The following is a 6423-nucleotide window of genomic DNA, read 5'->3' on the forward strand; positions in this document are numbered from 1 at the left end:
CGGCTATTGCATTGCCGACAATACACATAGAAGTTCATTGATAAAAACGGCATGGGAATTCCCCAAAGGGGAACCCCGAACCAAAATTTAAAAAAAAAATGACGTGGGAGTCCCCCTAAATTCCATACCAGGCCCTTCAGGTCTGGTATGGATATTAAGGGGAACTCCGGCCAAAATTTAAAAAAAAAAATGACGTGGGGTTCCCCCTAAATTCCATACCAGACCCTTCAGGTCTGGTATGGATTTTAAGGGGAACCCCGCGCCAAAAAAAAAAAAAAAAACGGCGTGGGGTCCCCCCAAAGATCCATACCAGACCCTTATCCGAGCACGCAACCTGGCAGGCCGCAGGAAAAGAGGGGGGGACAAGAGTGCGGCCCCCCCCCTCCTGAACCGTACCAGGCCACATGCCCTCAACATTGGGAGGGTGCTTTGGGGTAGCCCCCCAAAACACCTTGTCCCCATGTTGATGAGGACAAGGGCCTCATCCCCACAACCCTGGCCGGTGGTTGTGGGGGTCTGCGGGCGGGGGGCTTATCGGAATCTGGAAGCCCCCTTTAACAAGGGGACCCCCAGATCCCGGCCCCCCCCTGTGTGAAATGGTAAGGGGGTACAAAAGTACCCCTACCATTTCACTAAAAAACTGTCAAAAATGTTAAAAATGACAAGAGACAGTTTTTTGACAATTCCTTTATTTAAATACTTCTTCTTTCTTCTCTCTTCCTTCATCTTCTGGTTCTTCTGGCTCTTCTGGTTCTTCCTCCGGCGTTCTCGTCCAGCATCTCCTCCGCGGCGTCTTCTATCTTCTTCTCCTCGGGCCGCTCCGCACCCATGGCATGGGGGGAGGCTCCAGCTCTTCTCTTCTTCTTCATCTTCTTCTCTTCTTCTTTTCTTCTCTTCTTCATTTTCTTCTCCGGGCCGCTCCTCACACATGCTAGCATGGCGGGAGGCTCCCGCTGTGTGACGGCGCTCCTCGTCTGACAGTTCTTAAATAACGGGGGGCGGGGCCACCCGGTGACCCCGCCCCCCTCTGACGCACGGTGACTTGACGGGACTTCCCTGTGACATCATGGGGAATGCCACAGGGAAGTCCCGTCATGTCCCGTGCGTCAGAGGGGGGCGGGGGTCACCGGGTGGCCCCGCCCCCCGTTATTTAAGAACTGTCAGACGAGGAGCGCCGTCACACAGCAGGAGCCTCCCTCCATACCAGCATGGATGCGGAGCTGCCCGGAGAAGAAAATGAAGAAGAGAAGAAGAGAAGAAGATGAAGAAGAAGAGAAGAGCGGGAGCCTCCCCCCATGCCATGGGTGCGGAGCGGCCCGAGGAGAAGAAGATAGAAGACGCCGCGGAGGAGATGCTGGACGAGAACGCCGGAGGAAGAACCAGAAGAGCCAGAAGAACCAGAAGAACCAGAAGATGAAGGAAGAGAGAAGAAAGAAGGAGTATTTAAATAAAGGAATTGTCAAAAACTGTCTCTTGTCATTTTTAACATTTTTGACAGTTTTTTAGTGAAATGGTAGGGGTACTTTTGTACCCCCTTACCATTTCACACAGGGGGGGGGCCGGGATCTGGGGGTCCCCTTGTTAAAGGGGGCTTCCAGATTCCGATAAGCCCCCCGCCCGCAGACCCCCACAACCACCGGCCAGGGTTGTGGGGATGAGGCCCTTGTCCTCATCAACATGGGGACAAGGTGTTTTGGGGGGCTACCCCAAAGCACCCTCCCAATGTTGAGGGCATGTGGCCTGGTATGGTTCAGGAGGGGGGGGCCGCACTCTCGTCCCCCCTCTTTTCCTGCGGCCTACCAGGTTGCGTGCTCGGATAAGGGTCTGGTATGGATTTTTGGGGGGACCCCACGCCGTTTTTTTTTTTTTTTTGGCGCGGGGTTCCCCTTAAAATCCATACCAGACCTAAAGGGTCTGGTATGGAATTTAGGGGGAACCCCACGTCATTTTTTTTTAAAATTTTGGCCGGGGTTCCCCTTAATATCCATACCAGACCTGAAGGGCCTGGTATGGAATTTAGGGGGACTCCCACGTCATTTTTTTTTTAAATTTTGGTTCGGGGTTCCCCTTTGGGGAATTCCCATGCCGTTTTTATCAATGAACTTCTATGTGTATTGTCGGCAATGCAATAGCCGCGGGTAGTTTTAAATGAGTTTTTTCCTTCAAAATGTCATTTTGCTGTCAGACTGTTCTAAACACAGGAAACATGCGCCCCTTTACAGGCATACTATAGACACCCCCCAGGTACGAAATTTAAAGGGATATTACACTTTTATTGTTTGACTTTAAGCATTATTAAAATCACTGCTCCTGAAAAAACGGCCGTTTTTAAAACTTTTTTTTGCATTGATCCATGTCCCCTGGGGCAGGACCCAGGTCCCCAAACACTTTTTATGACAATAACTTGCATATTAGCCTTTAAAATTAGCACTTTTGATTATTCATGTTCGTGTCCCATAGACTTTAACGGTGTTCGCATGTTCGAACGAACTTTTTTCCTGTTCGCATGTTCTGGTGCGAACCGAACAGGGGGGTGTTCGGCTCATCCCTATTAGGAACATTTAAATCCTATACTCACACCACGTGTTCAACAGTGAAACAAAACATGTGTTATTAATTACAATGTTACTTATGAAAATCAATCCGCAACAATGTAGTGAGCACCCTGAAACATATGTTGCTAGTAACAATGTTACTTGTGACTATCAATTCGCAACAATGTGGTGAACACCATACATATCCAAATTAGTGCTAAAAATGTTTATCAGTGGGACACTTATTCCCCTTGAACATCTTAGATGTAGAAACAATGATCAGTCCTTGATGGAAATATGCTAGGTTGATATTAGCACCAATCTTCTTTATAGAAAGAGACACACCGATATTCCTCCTTTTCACAAATATGGTAAAAAAGGCCGCTTACCGGATCAGATGGATCTCAGGTTAGCGAGATCAGATGAGCATGTTGCATTAGCCTGCCGGCCTTAGATTATCACCTGGGCGTTTTCCTGGGAGATTTCCCAGTGGAAGCCTGTTTAGGGGAAACGTGTCGGGTGGAGCTAGAGGCTGTGACGCCATCACGTTTGTCTGGTCTTTCTCCATGCAGTCAGCCGGTTTGCTCCCGCTCTGCATGTATGCTGATTTTTAGCTAATTTTTATCTGGTTCCCATTTTTTATCTGAGTTCCGTTTGGTGTATACTTGGGAGTTTTTTGATTTGTAGTTCCTGATGTGCAGTGGAGTGTTGCTGTGAACATTTGCAGTGGAAAGAATTGTTTTAAAGTGACTGTGAAAGAGATTTTGAATAAATCTATAAAACACATTTGCACTATGGAGCCCTTTTCGTTTTATTCCCACTGAGGTGTATCTTCTGTATGGATGAACTAATATTTTGAAACCGGATACATTGTATCAGTGAGGATAGATCTGCCTGTGTATTGGAGCGCAGTGGCTGAGGAAATCTCCCAGGAAAACGCCCAGATCTGCCTGTGAATTGGAGCACAGTGGCTGAGGAAATCTCCCAGGAAAACGCCCAGGTGATAATCTAAGGCCGGCAGGCTAATGCAACATGCTCATCTGATCTCACTAACCTGAGATCCATCTGATCCGGTAAGCGGCCTTTTTTACCATATTTGTGAAAAGGAGGAATATCGGTGTGTCTCTTTCTATAAAGAAGATTGGTGCTAATATCAACCTAGCATATTTCCATCAAGGACTGATCATTGTTTCTACATCTAAGATGTTCAAGGGGAATAAGTGTCCCACTGATTAACATTTTTAGCACTAATTTGGATATGTATGGTGTTCACCACATTGTTGCAAATTGATAGTCACAAGTAACATTGTTACTAGCAACATATGTTTCAGGGTGCTCACTACATTGTTGCGGATTGATTTTCATAAGTAACATTGTAATTAATAACACATGTTTTGTTTCACTGTTGAACACGTGGTGTGAGTATAGGATTTAAATGTTCCTAATATAGAAAAATAAGTCAATTTCACGATTTTTTAAATATATGTCTATAGTAATAACGTTTTTCATGAGTTTTTGGCTGGATTGAAATGGCTTTAAGTGTGGTATACCAATAGTAGTCATAACTATCGGGATCACTTATATTTAATACACACTAAGATATGATGCGCGCTGGTTACACTATTTACTAGTGTGTATTGAATAGTCATTGGGCTAGGAGACGTAAAGTCTTAAACCCAAAGGTCATGTCTCTGAGTCACCTAGTCTGGGTAAATGATTTAGTAAACTAGCTCATGTTAATTAGGTTAGAGTTGTATTGTTAGAGTAATATGAGCAGGAGGGGGGAACCTCCTCTAACGGTATATAAAGACTTGTAATTTTGGTTCTAATAAAAAACAGTCCATGTTAGCAGTGAAACAAGTCTTGTTTTGTGCTTATGAGCGGTTGGAATATCTGATATCTATATCCAGACTGGAAGGAAGTGGTATACTGACGGAAGCACTCAAGCGGAGTGTGGGACATTCCATGACGGGGGTACTTCCTGTCACCAACGCAGATGCTGGAAGGGGAGTTTCCTACTCCAACTGACTTTAACCCTGGGGACCAACAGGCAGGACTATGTTGCATTCTCCTGACCTTTGCTCTTTGTATCTTGTGCTTTATGTTTTACATGACTGACTGTTACATTGTATATCCTGCAATATATGACACATAGCTAACAACATTACACATTTCTGACCATAGTGTTTATTCTGTCAACAATTGCTGGTTGCTCTGTAGTCCCTAAATATATTATTACAATTTTTCTTAAGGTAGGATCAAAGTGTTAGCCATCTGTCTATATAATGTGCAGAGAAAAGCATGTGTTATGAAAGAGTTTCAATTTTACATAATGATCCTTTGTGCTGAGGTTTATGTGTGTCTGTAAAAAATTCATTTGTGCCACTGCAATTAAGGAGTATTTTGTGAGTATAAGGGCTGCAGCATACGTGTGCAGAGTATATGCTAGTAGCTGCAGGGTCTAGTAAGCCGCACCCAATAATAACCATAATTTAAGTATATGCACTTTTAGCCACGGCCCTCTGTGAATGCCGCTGGTCCTCATCTCTCTAACAAGTCTCTTTCTAAAGTTTGGATTTATGACTAATTGGCAGTCCCTTGTTTTAGCTGATGCGTACCACTAAATAGTAATTAGCTATACCTTTAATGCTTTCTTCTTATTGTGATTTATTTAATTACTTCAGTGTTAAGCTTTTGTGCATATCCATTATTTTATTCACCCTTTGCAACTTCCCATAAGCAGCAGTCACAGTCCAAAAATTATAATATTTACACCCGTTCCAAAAGTGATATTTTATTCCTCTGTTTTCTTCAAAGCTGAAGCTTAATCTGTACTTATTTTGATTTTCATTACATGCTTTATTTTAGACCCCATGAATTCCTCATTGGGTCTCTGCTTCTCTGTGCAATGCAGACAGTTCGTAAATGATGGGAATGGCCAGCAGGTGCTATTCATAGCACCCTGTTTCAGTGCTATTGTCAAGAGCCCTCAGCACTAATGCAAACAGTGGGATTACTCTACCGAGAGGTTTTGCTCATTTTAAACTGTCTTGATGGGTAAATATCCATCTGATGTAGTTGGAGTTCCTAGGCAGGCTGCATTTGCATGCAAACCACCCTAAGAAATGATACCATGTGATATTGAACCTCCATGATTGTAGGAACTGAAATCCAATGGATGAAAGGGGTACGCCAAAGGATAATCATGCTGGAGAGGAAGGGTTGGATAATGCTGGATGTACTCCAGCCAGGAATTTAGGCTGGCTCTATCTGACTTGCTGTAGCTTCTATTGCACATCTCGAGAAGCTCACATATTGCACTAAATTCAGACTGAGCATTTTTAGTACAGGAGATCAGCCTGTACAACTGTGTAAGGTTAAGGTTGGAGTGTCTGCTTCAAGCTTCAAAAGATCCCCAAAAAGTTCTTGCACTGAACCCAGAGCTGATATGATAATGTGTCATTCCGTCATATAACTGCAACTGTGACAAGATATGGAAAGGGGTTAACACGTTTTGCTAAATATATCCTAGTGCCGGAATTATATGAATTCTAAAGTAATACAAGTCAAGTAAGCAAGGATTTTGATGGTGCTGGAATAATTTGCAAACACTCACTAATATAATTAAGAGTTAAAGCCATTTCCATTGGCACTTGCATGCTGCTCATTACCTCGCCACAAATTTTCATCCATTATTTCACCCATATATTTTTCACACGCTATACATTGTCCTTTGACCTGATTCATTTACTGTAAGAACAGTAGTGGCTGCTCCTCAGGTGTGACTTTGGATGTCCTAGTTCCTCTAGACCGTGCAACCCAGAGCAAGGTGCTAAATTGAACCTCAGCTTTGTTAATGTATGTGTCTAATTTACAATGGTAAACTGTG

This window comes from Aquarana catesbeiana, linkage group LG02 (assembly GCF_042186555.1).
Source record: "Aquarana catesbeiana isolate 2022-GZ linkage group LG02, ASM4218655v1, whole genome shotgun sequence".
Lineage (NCBI taxonomy): Eukaryota > Metazoa > Chordata > Amphibia > Anura > Ranidae > Aquarana > Aquarana catesbeiana.